This window comes from Rutidosis leptorrhynchoides, chromosome 7 (assembly GCF_046630445.1).
Source record: "Rutidosis leptorrhynchoides isolate AG116_Rl617_1_P2 chromosome 7, CSIRO_AGI_Rlap_v1, whole genome shotgun sequence".
Classification (NCBI taxonomy): Eukaryota; Viridiplantae; Streptophyta; class Magnoliopsida; order Asterales; family Asteraceae; genus Rutidosis; species Rutidosis leptorrhynchoides.
Window position 1 is genome coordinate 298,162,502 of NC_092339.1, and position 12,804 is coordinate 298,175,305.

The window sequence follows — 12,804 nt, forward strand, 5'->3', positions numbered from 1 at the left end:
TAAATAGTTGTGCCGAGGAATTCTGACCGACTCTAGACAAGATTTCATCAATCATGTCTCCGGGTAGGTCTCTTAAAATATTGGGTTGTCTATCTATTTTGTGTTTTTAAACTGTAAAATAGACAAGAGTTAGATTCATAAAAAAATACTTATTAATACAAGCAATTTTTACATATATCATAAAGCATAAGCACACTATATTACATATATTACACCACACGAATACAACTATCTTATTCCGACTCGCTCATTTCTTCTTCTTCAGTTTTGGTTCGTTTTGCCAAGTTTCTAGGGATATATGATGTTCCCCTAATACTAGCTGTCGTTTTCCACAACGGTTTAGAAAAACCTGGTGGTTTAGAGGTTCCCGGGTCATTGTTACAACTTAAGGACTTCGGGGGTTGACGATACATATAAAGTTCATCGGGGTTGGAATTAGATTTCTCTATTTTTATGCCCTTTCCCTTATTATTTTCTTTTGCTTTCTTAAATTCAGTTGGGGTAATTTCTATAACATCATCGGAATTCTCGTCGGAATCCGATTCATCGGAGAATTGGTAATCCTCCCAATATTTTGCTTCCTTGGAGGAAACACCATTGACCATAATTAACATTGGTCGGTTGGTTGAGGATTTTCTTTTACTTAACCGTTTTATTATTTCCCCCACCGGTTCTATTTTTTCTTCCGGTTCCTCCTCCTACGGTTCCGATTCTTCTTCCGATTCCGATTCTTCTTCCGGTTCCTCTTCGGGAACTTGTGAATCAGTCCACGAATCATTTCAAATTACATTTGACTCTTCATTATTATTAGGTGAGTCAATGGGACTTGTATTAGAGGTAGACATCTATCACATAATATCAAACACTTTAAGAGATTAATATATCACATAATATTCACATGTTAAAAATATATAGTTTCCAACAAAATTTGTTAAGCAATCATTTTTCAAGTAAACACGGTCGAAGTCCAGACTCACTAATGCATCCTAACAAACTCGATAAGACACACTAATGCAAAATTCTGGTTCTCTAAGACCAACGCTCTGATACCAACTGAAATGTCCCATTCTTATTGATTAAAAACGTTCCATATTAATTGATTTCGTTGCGAGGTTTTGACCTCTATATGAGACATTTTTCAAAGACTGCATTCATTTTTAAAACAAACCATAACCTTTATTTCATAAATAAAGGTTTAAAAAGCTTTACGTAGATTATCAAATAATGATAATCTAAAATATCCTGTTTACACACGACCATTACATAATGGTTTACAATACAAATATGTTACATCGAAATCAGTTTCTTGAATGCAGTTTTTACACAATATCATACAAACATGGACTCAAAATCTTGTCCTTATTTTAGTATACAACAGCGAAAGCTCTCAGTATTCACCTGAGAATAAACATGCTTTAAACGTCAACAAAAATGTTGGTGAGTTATAGGTTTAACCTATATATATCAAATCGTAACAATAGACCACAAGATTTCATATTTCAATACACATCCCATACATAGAGATAAAAATCATTCATATGGTGAACACCTGGTAACCGACATTAACAAGATGCATATATAAGAATATCCCCATCATTCCGGGACACTCTTCGGATATGATATAAATTTCGAAGTACTAAAGCATCCGGTACTTTGGATGGGGTTTGTTAGGCCCAATAGATCTATCTTTAGGATTCGCGTCAATTAGGGTGTCTGTTCCCTAATTCTTAGATTACCAGACTTAATAAAAAAGGGCATATTCGATTTCGGTAATTCAACCATAGAATGTAGTTTCACGTACTTGTGTCTATTTTGTAAATCATTTATAAAACCTGCATGTATTCTCATCCCAAAAATATTAGATTTTAAAAGTGGGACTATAACTCACTTTCTCAGATTTTTACTTCGTCGGGAAGTAAGACTTGGCCACTGGTTGATTCACGAACCTATAACAATATATACATATATATCAAAGTATGTTCAAAATATATTTACAACACTTTTAATATATTTTGATGTTTTAAGTTTATTAAGTCAGCTGTCCTCGTTAGTAACCTACAAATAGTTGTCCACAGTTAGATGTACAGAAATAAATCGATAAATATTATCTTGAATCAATCCACGACCCAGTGTATACGTATCTCAGTATTGATCACAACTCAAACTATATATATTTTGGAATCAACCTCAACCCTGTATAGCTAACTCCAACATTCACATATAGAGTGTCTATAGTTGTTCCGAAATATATATAGATGTGTCGACATGATAGGTTGAAACATTGTATACGTTTCTATGATATCTCAAGATTACATAATATACAATACAAGTTGATTAAGTTATGGTTGGAATAGATTTGTTACCAATTTTCACGTAGCTAAAATGAGAAAAATTATCGAATCTTGTTTTACCCATAACTTCTTCATTTTAAATCCGTTTTGAGTGAATCAAATTGCTATGGTTTCATATTGAACTCTATTGTATGAATCTAAACAGAAAAAGTATAGGTTTATAGTCGGAAAAATAAGTTACAAGTCGTTTTTGTAAAGGTAGTCATTTCAGTCGAAAGAACGACGTCTAGATGACCATTTTAGAAAACATACTTCCACTTTGAGTTTAACCATAATTTTTGGATATAGTTTCATGTTCATAATAAAAATCATTTTCTCAGAATAACAACTTTTAAATCAAAGTTTATCATAGTTTTTAAAAAACAGCCCGCGGTGTTTCTACGACGGCGTAAATCTGATTTTACGGTGTTTTTCGTGTTTCCAGGTTTTAAATCATTAAGTTAGCATATCATATAGATATAGAACATGTGTTTAGTTGATTTCAAAAGTCAAGTTAGAAGGATTAACTTTTATTTGCGAACAAGTTTAGAATTAACTAAACTATGTTCTAGTGATTACAAGTTTAAACCTTCGAATAAGATAGCTTTATATGTATGAATCGAATGATGTTATGAACATCATTACTACCTCAAGTTACTTAGATAAACCTAATGGAAATGAGAAAAATAGATCTAGCTTCAAATGATCCTTGGATGGCTTGAAAGTTCTTGAAGCAGAATCATGACACGAAAACAATTTCAAGTAAGATTTCCACTCGAAATAAGATTGTTATAGTTATAGAAATTGAATTAAAGTTTGAATATGATTATTACCTTGTATTAGAAAGATAACCTACTGTAAGTAACAAAGGTTTCTTGATCTTGGATGATTACTTGGAATGGATTTAGAAAACTTGGAAGTAAACTTGCAATCTTGGAAGTATTCTTGATTTTATGAAACTAGAACTTTTGGAATTTATGAAGAACACTTAGAACTTGAATATAGAACTTGAGAGAGATCAATTATATGAAGAAAATTGAAGAATGAAAGTGTTTGTAGGTGTTTTTGGTCGTTGGTGTATGGATTAGATATAAAGGATATGTAATTTTGTTTTCATGTAAATAAGTCATGAATGATTACTCATATTTTTGTAATTTTATGAGATATTTCATGGTAGTTGCCAAATGATGGTTCCCACATGTTTTAGGTGACTCACATGGGCTGCTAAGAGCTGATCATTGGAGTGTATATACCAATAGTACATACATCTAAAAGCTGTGTATTGTACGAGTACGAATACGGGTGCATACGAGTAGAATTGTTGATGAAACTGAACGAGGATGTAATTGTAAGCATTTTTGTTAAGTAGGAGTATTTTGATAAGTGTCTTGAAGTCTTTCAAAAGTGTATGAATACATATTAAAGCACTACATGTATATACATTTTAACTGAGTCGTTAAGTCATCGTTAGTCGTTACTTGTAAATGTTGTTTTGAAACCTTTAGGTTAACGATCTTGTTGAATGTTGTTAACCCATTTTTTATTATAACAAATGAGATGTTAAATTGTTATATTATCATGATATTATGATATATAATATATCTTAGTATGATATATATACAGTTAAATGTCGTTACAACGATAATCGTTACATATATGTCTCGTTTTGAAATCATTAAGTTAGTAGTCTTATTTTTACATATGTATTTCATTGTTAATACACTTAATAATATATTTAATTATCATTTAATATAATTAACCAAGTGTATCAATATCTTAATATGATTCATATGTACCTAGTAAGACGTTGTTATAACGATAATCGTTATATATATCATTTTCGAGTTTCTTAAATTAATAGTCTCATTTTTATGTATATAACTCATTGTTATAATACCTAATGAGATACATACTTATAATAAAATCATGTTAACTATATATATAACCATATATATGTCATCGTATAGTGTTTACAAGTTTTAACGTTCGTGAATCACCGGTCAACTTGGGTGGTCAATTGTCTATATGAAACCTATTTCAATTAATCAAGTCTTAACAAGTTTGATTGCTTAACATGTTGGAAACACTTAATCATGTAAATAACAATTTCATTTAATATATATATAAACATGGAAAAGTTCGGGTCACTACACCTAATGCCCGAGCCAATCCTATTTTACTCATGCGGCGCTCCATCCCACCAAGCCTGAATGTCAAGAAGTCCGACTCGCGAGGAGAAGCTCTAGGGTGACAACTCACGGTTGAAAAGAACTCAACAGTTAACTGCTCATAAACGTCTTCATTAATTTCAAACAACCGCTCATAAGGTCTCAATTCAGTCCCATTATAAACAACCCACAAATAACCACTCAATCTTCGAAAAGCATGAATATTCGCTGCTGACAGTTGTGACCAATCCAAGTAGAAAGTTTGCTCAATCGGACGAGCAATATTAATCGTAAACCTCTGTTCCAAATCCTCATTATTAGCAATGTGGGACAACCATAGTTCCGGATTGTTCGGTGGTTGCTGTGGTTGTCCTTGGTTACCTCTTGTTCTCTACATTCATGAAACAAGTAAAGAAAACAAAACACAAAACTCAAAAGTTAGTGTTAGAAATAATAATGAGCACCGAATACCCTTAACAACCAAACCATGTTTCATGCTAATCCACCTTTTAAAACAATCATCAAATTAACAAATAACTCTTGTAAAAACATGTCAAGAACTACAATCTCAACCATATCACATTATCCCTTAAGACATAACAACTCATGAATCCTACTCATATATCAACACTACCAAAACATGACAAACATAATTACTTATCACTCTTTTAATTTCCAACAATCCAATAACTTCACCACGTTTGCAAACTTTTACCAATTCCAACAACCATTTACAAAATCTTCATCACAATTTAAAATCATATGTTTAATCCATACTAGCATGGCATTATACATAATTAAAACAATATAGCTCAAGTCATTCAAAACAATTTGACCCGCCCATATGGACACAACCCCACACTAGCTCAAAAACACATGAACAATTCAAGAACTACCACACCTTCAAGCAAATATCCCCTTTCTCACTTACAAAATTCGGATTTTTAAACCTACAAACCCTAGGTTCATGTTAAACTTTCCAAAAACACAAAATTAATCATGAAATCAAAGCATACAATGATAATCTAACAAAACCCATGACTAATTGAATCACATAACCCAAATTAAAGCAACCCCACACTAATTCATCATGATACTCAAAAATTAAACAAACAATTACACATAATAAGATGAAATTAGTTAGAAAGAAAAAAATTCGGACCTTGGTGGGAGCCATTCTTGAAAGATTGAAGTTAATTGAAACAAGAAATCAAAGTTTTGAGATTTAGGGTTTTGAAAATCAAAGTGTTTGTAAGTGTTAAAGAGATGTTATGAATGAAAAGAATAAAAGGAATTGGGGTAAATACAGCTACCAACCCGTTTCTAATTGTGTGGATGTAAAAATTCGGGTTTGATTTTAATTATAAAATAAAACAGCTGGCCGACAGGAATTGGCGCGGCGCTCCATCAAGCTGCGCGGCGCGCAAGGTATCCGCGCGGCGCTCCGAAATGTCGCGCGGTGCTCCGATTAACTAAAAAATCATGTCGAGCTTTTTTCAATATCTGGTACATCCGGTGTCTCAAAGTGGAGCGGCGCGCCATGATCTAGAGCGGCGCTCCATGTGCTGGTACACCAGAATTTCGTATTTTTAAACCTTTAAATCCCATTTTCTCAACCTAAAACCACCAAACTAACCCCAACAAAAATCCAAGCATGATTATATTGCACATATTGTCAAACAAGCACAAAAATATACAAACTCTACAACAATGGTTTTAACCATGATTATTACGCATCGTTAGAGGTAAAGATGAGTTTAATCTCATCGTACACCTTTTGCGGTCCATTGACATAGTGTTTTAACCGATGACCGTTAACCTTGAACTCTTCCCCTTTCGAATTTACCAAATCAACCGCCCCATGAGAATAAACCTTTTGAACAACAAAAGGTCACGACCATTTAGATTTTAACTTCCCGGGAAACAAACAAAACCTCGAATTAAAAAGAAGCACACGATCCCCTTCCTTAAATTCTTTAGGATCCTTCAAGCGACTATCGTGCCACTTCTTCGTTCTTTCCTTACTAATCAATGAGTTCTCATACGCATCGAGCCTTAGCTCTTCTAACTCATTCAATTGACTTAACCGAAGGCGACCCGCCTCCTTAAGATCAAGACTGCTCATTTTTAGAGCCCAATAAGCTTTGTGTTCAATCTCTACCGGGAGATGACATGCTTTGCCATAAAGTAACCCAAAAGGAGTGGTTCCGGTTGGCGTTTTGTACGCCGTTCTAAATGCCCATAAGGCATCATCGAGCTTAAATGACCACTCCTTAGGATTAGAACCAATAGTTTTCTCAAGAATCCTCTTTAACGCCCGGTTGGTGTTTTCGACTTGCCCATTCGTTTGAGGATGGTAGGATGTCGAAACTTTATGGGTTACCCCATATCGTTTCAACACCTTTTCAAGTTGGGCGTTACAAAAGTGAGTTCCCCGATCACTAATTAAAGCTTTCGGGGCACCAAACCGAGAAAAGAGCTGTTTTAAGAATGAAACTACAACCCGTGCATCATTAGTGGGCAAAGCTTGTGCTTCAACCCATTTTGAAACATAATCGATATCAACAAGAATGTAGAGCTTATTATTCGACTTCGGGAACGGGCCCATGAAATCAATCCCCCAAATATCAAAAACCTCACAAACTTGGATGACATTTTGAGGCATCTCGTCTCGTTGGGTGATTTGGCCCGCCCGTTGACAAGCATCGCACGATTGACAAATCCGGTGGGCATCCTTGAAGATAGTAGGCCAATAAAAAACCGGCCTCAAAGACTTTTCGCCCCGTAACTTGGGGACCATAATGCCCACCTGTCGGACCAGAATGACATTGGACAAGAATGCGCTCGCACTCTTCTCCCGAAACACACTGGCGGATCATTCCATCGGGACACCGCCTAAAGAGATAAGGGTCCTCCCAAAAATAATACTTAAGGTCACTAAAGAACTTCTTACGTTTATGATGTGACCAACCCTTCTCTAAGAATCCACCAACTAGATAATTCGCAAAATCAACGAACCAAGGGTCTTCACACTCCTCCACCTTCATGAGATATTCATCGGGAAAATCATCATGAATAGTAGTCTCATCGAGAACCTCACCGGAGGGGTTCTCAAGACGTGAAAGGTGATCGGCCGCTAGATTCTCGGCACCCTTTTTGTCCCGGATTTCAACATCAAATTCTTGCAAAAGCAAGATCCATCTAAGAAGTTGGGGTTTTGCATCCGGTTTAGCAAAAAGGTACTTTAAAGCAGAATGGTCCGTAAAAACAATAGTCTTAGACAAGACTAAGTAGGACCGGAATTTATCAAACGAAAAGACCACCGCAAGGAGCTCTTTTTCAGTGGTAGTATAATTTAATTGCGCTCCTTGCAAGGTCTTGCTTGCATAATAGATGGGTCGGAAATGCTTCTCGACCCTTTGACCCAAAACTGAGCCAACAGCGAAATCGGATGCATCGCACATAAGCTCGAACGGAAGAGACCAATTCGGAGCAATTATGATTGGTGCATTGATGAGTTTCTCCTTCAAAAGCTCGAATGCCTTTTGGCACTCTTCGGAGAAGTTCCATGGAGTGTCCTTTTCAAGGAGTTTATTCATCGGGTTAGCAATCTTTGAGAAATCTTTAATGAATCTCCGGTAAAAACCAGCGTGCCCGAGGAAACTCCTAACACCCTTAACATCGGTGGGAGGTGGAAGGTTCTTAATAGCGGTAACCTTTGCGGGATCCACCTCTATACCGTTTTTAGAAATCTTGTGCCCGAGAACTATGCCCCCTTGAACCATGAAATGGCACTTTTCCCAATTGAGCACAAGATTGGATTTTTCAAACCTGACCAACATCCGTTCTAAATTGAGAAGGCATGAATCGAAAGTGTCACCGAAGACCGAAAAGTCATCCATGAACACCTCCATGCAATCTTCTATCATGTCATGGAATATGGCCATCATGCACCTTTGAAAAGTGACTGGAGCATTGCAAAGGCCAAAGGGCATGCGTCGGTATGAAAACGTGCCATACGGGCACGTAAAAGTAGTCTTCTCTTGGTCCTCGGGCGAGATAGGAATTTGAAAATAGCCCGAGAAACCATCGAGAAAGCAATAAAAGCTGTTTCCCGCCAACCTCTCTAGCATTTGATCCATGAAAGGTAGTGGGAAGTGGTCTTTGCGTGTGGCGTCATTCAACTTACGATAGTCAATACAAATACGCCACCCCGTGACAGTCCGAGTGGAAATTAACTCATTTTTATCATTGGTGGTAACAGTCATACCACCTTTCTTAGGTACACAGTGTACCAGGCTAATCCATGGACTGTCAGAAATCGGGTAAATCAGACCTGCATCAAGGAGCTTAATGATCTCTTTCTTCATGACATCTTGCATGTGTGGGTTCAACCTCCTTTGAAGTTGCACCACAGGTTTGGAGTTATCCTCCATTAGGATTTTGTGGGTGCAATAGGAGGGACTAATACCCTTGATGTCGTGAATTTTCCACGCAATGGCTGGTTTATGGGCCTTTAGCATGGTTACAAGCTCAGTTTTCTGACCTGCTGAAAGAGAAGAAGAAATAATTACCGGAAGCTTAGATTCCTCCTGCAAGTAAGCGTATTCCAAATGATCTAGAAGTGGCTTCAATTCAAGCTCGGGAGGTTCTTCAATTGAAGACTTGCTCCGGTAATTAGCATCGCGTTCGAGTTCTTTGAACTCCTCTTCAGTCGGCTCATAGCCATTTTCCATCAAGGTGGTTAAAAGATCCACCTCCTCAACCTGCAACTCTTCATCAATCTCAACCAATGAGCACTCTCCTGAACCCTGTAACTCTGGGAATTCCTGCAAAAACTCAGACTGGACATTCACAGTGTTAAGAAAATAACATGTATCGTCAGTGTGGCCAGGGTATTTTAAAGCATGGTTGATTGAGAATGTTGCACTCAAATCGTCTATCCTAAGGGTCAACTTTTTGCCATACACATCAATCATACACCTAGCCGTATTTAAGAAAGGCCGACCCAAAATAAGTGGAATCCTTTCATCCACTTCCATATCCAAAACCACAAAATCTGCCGGAAAAACTAACGACCCGGTCTTAACTAGCATATTCTCTATGATTCCACGAGGGAATTTAATAGAGCGGTCAGCTAGCTGAACAGCCATACGCGTGGGTTTTAACTCCCCGGGGTCTAGCTTAAGGTAAATAGAATAAGGCATTAAATTAATGCTAGCCCCCAAATCCGCCAAAGCCCTCATACAATCTAGATTACCATGTAAACAAGGAATGGTAAAACTTCCAGGATCTTCAAGCTTCTCGGGAAGCTTGTTTGCAACTACCGCTGAGCATGCGGCATTCAACCTGGTTGAAGACACGTTCTCCAGCTTCTGCCTGTTAGTCACCAAATCTTTAAGAAACCTCGCACACTTAGGCATACCTACAATAACATCAATAAAAGGCATATTTATATTAACTTTTTTAATCAAGTCCATGAACTTGGTCTTTTCAGCCTCTAGCTTCTCCAATCGCTGTTTCCTCGGGAATGGGAGTGGTGGTTGATACTCTCTAACTACCGGTTTAGCAGCAACAGTAACCGGTTCCTTAACAACTTTTTCAGCCACCTGTTCCGGCTCCTTTTTCCCTTCCGGTTCATTTTCAACAACCGGCTCACTATCATTAACTAACGATACCCTCAAATCATACTCGTCGGGCTTCCTCGGTAGATCGTATGCTAAACCACTTCGGGTGGTGATAGCATTAACATGCCCATTTTTCGGGTTAGTATCCGTCTTGCTCGGTAACTCCCCCGGTTTCCTCTCACTACTCTTATTAGCAAGTTGACCAATCTACTGTTCTAGATTATGAATAGCTGCTTGTTGATTTCGAAACATTTGGTCATTCTTTTCATTGTTCTGAGTAACAGTAGTAACAAGCTGAGTCTGAGATATCACTAACTTCTCGATCATAGCTTCGAGGTTGGACTTTTTCTCTTCGGCCTGTGGTTTCTGAAAATACCCGGGAGCTTGCTGTTGAAATCCTCCACTAGATCCCGGTTGGAACCTCGAACCCTGATTACCTTGCGGATTATAAGGATTGTTGAAATTCCTATTAAACTGAGCACGTCCCTGAAACTGATTGTTATTCTGCTGACTAATATAATTAATTTCTTCTTTCTGATTCATAGTCAAACCCGCATCACAATCTTTGCCCAGATGTAAACCCCCACAATACTCACACCCAACCTTCATACCATGAATATCCTTATTCATCTTCTCCAAATTCCTACCAAACGAATCCAATTTAGCACTTATAGACCCAAAATCATCATAAGCACCTGTACCTGTAGTCTCTGTTCTCTTAACTGAAGCTGAATGGAAAGACTCATGATCCTAATGCCACTCATGAGAGTAAGCAGCTTGCTTTTCAATGATCTCTAGCGCCTCTTCTTTGGTCTTATCCATTAACGTACCACCTGCGGCTTGATCAATAGTCTGACGAGTAGGGATATCACAACCTTTGTATAAAATCTGGACCTTCTGTAAATCCTTCAACCCATGTTGCGGGCATGAGCGTAACAAAGTAGCAAAACGGTCCCAAGTATCAAACAATGTCTCACTGCTCTTTTGTCTGAATTGAGAAATTTCTGCTTGAAGTCTAGCAGCTCGAGACGCAGGGAAAAACTTCGATAAAAACTTATCCTCCAAAGTCTCCCAAGAGGTAATCGTGCCCTCTGGTTGCTTATCTAACCATCTCTTGGCTTCTCCCTTAAGAGTCCAAGGAAAAAGCCTTGTCTTGACTGAAGTATCGGCAACCTCATGCAACTTAAACAAATTGCAAACATCATTAAAATTACGAAGATTCTCGTTAGCATCCTCAGTATCCTTGCCATAAAATCGGCAATCAGAAGAAATCAAATTCAGGATCGGCCCTGTAATTTGAAAAGGCTGAGTGATGTTCGGTTGAGTAATCGAATTGCCTTGGCCCCCTCGTGTGGCCTTCAACTTTTGTGCCATAGTCTGAGGACGAGGTGGTTGTTCTTGGTCCGCCATATCTTCAGTCTCGGAAAGATGTAAGGAGATGTAAGATTCTTCTTCTTCTCTGATTTCAGGTGGTGTATCGGGCACCACAGTCTCAGAACTACTTCCCCAATTAATTATATTAGCACTTGAAGAAAAAGATGAATCCACTGTGGACTGTTGTTCGTGACTTAACGCTCTGAATAACTCTCTTTCGGGTTCTGCAAATGGTTGAAGAATCGGAGAATTAGAAGAACGCGTATGTGGCATGCACTACCTGTTACCTGCGAAATCACAGCTAACAACTGATTAAACGCACCGATTCAACTAGAGAATAACAAAAAGAAATAATAAACTATAACTAAACTAAACTAAGAACAATTAGAAACAAACTTAATTTTCGACACAACTGTCCCCGGCAGCGGCGCCAAAAACTTGATGTGTGAAATCGCGTCTATTATTTATAATGGGAAAAACCGGTTTAAAGATTTACTACACACTAACGGGCAGTGTACCCGATCGTGCAATTGTATAAAGTTGGTAAATCCAAGATCGTTCCAAGGACAGTTTAGACGTGAAAATTAAGATTGTAACTAATGAATTAAACTAAGTTAAATCTAGAAAATTGAATTACGAGATAATTTGTTTGGTTGGCTATTTAACGATTAGCCAAAATCAAAGATAGCTTTAATTAATAACAAGATTGAACAATATTTTTGGTGTTTTCAGTTTTAAGCTTTAAAGCAAACAAACGAGTAAAATAAGATAGTTGTAAACAATTAGAAAAAATGAATGCTTGTCTAGACCTTTTTCACCTAATATTGGATGCATTTAGATTAAGCTCCAGTTATTATCTAACTTATGTGAATTATCTAGTCGGTTCACCTGGAATTCCCCAGCGCAAACACTTCAATTAAGATTACACGACACGGAATTCCCCGTAGCCTAAGACCTCCTAATTGTGACTAAACAGTTCAACTGAGATGAAGACTCAAATCACAATCACACCAACTCTCGTTGCGCATAATTCACCCCTATTTCGTCTAGCCTTTTGAATTCAATTTACTCTCGTCTCCGAGTAAGCAAACAATCAATTAAGACAAACCAATTTTAAATTAATGCACTAAATTAATGAACTCTCGTCCTATCAAACAAGTACACAACCAATTGAATCGAAAAGTCTAGCTTCAATAAGAATGGTTCTTTAATTCAAACATCAAATCATCATAAATTAATCAAACAACTGATAAGTAGCATCCAATACATAGGTTATTAAATCTAGACAAATATTAAAGAACTTAG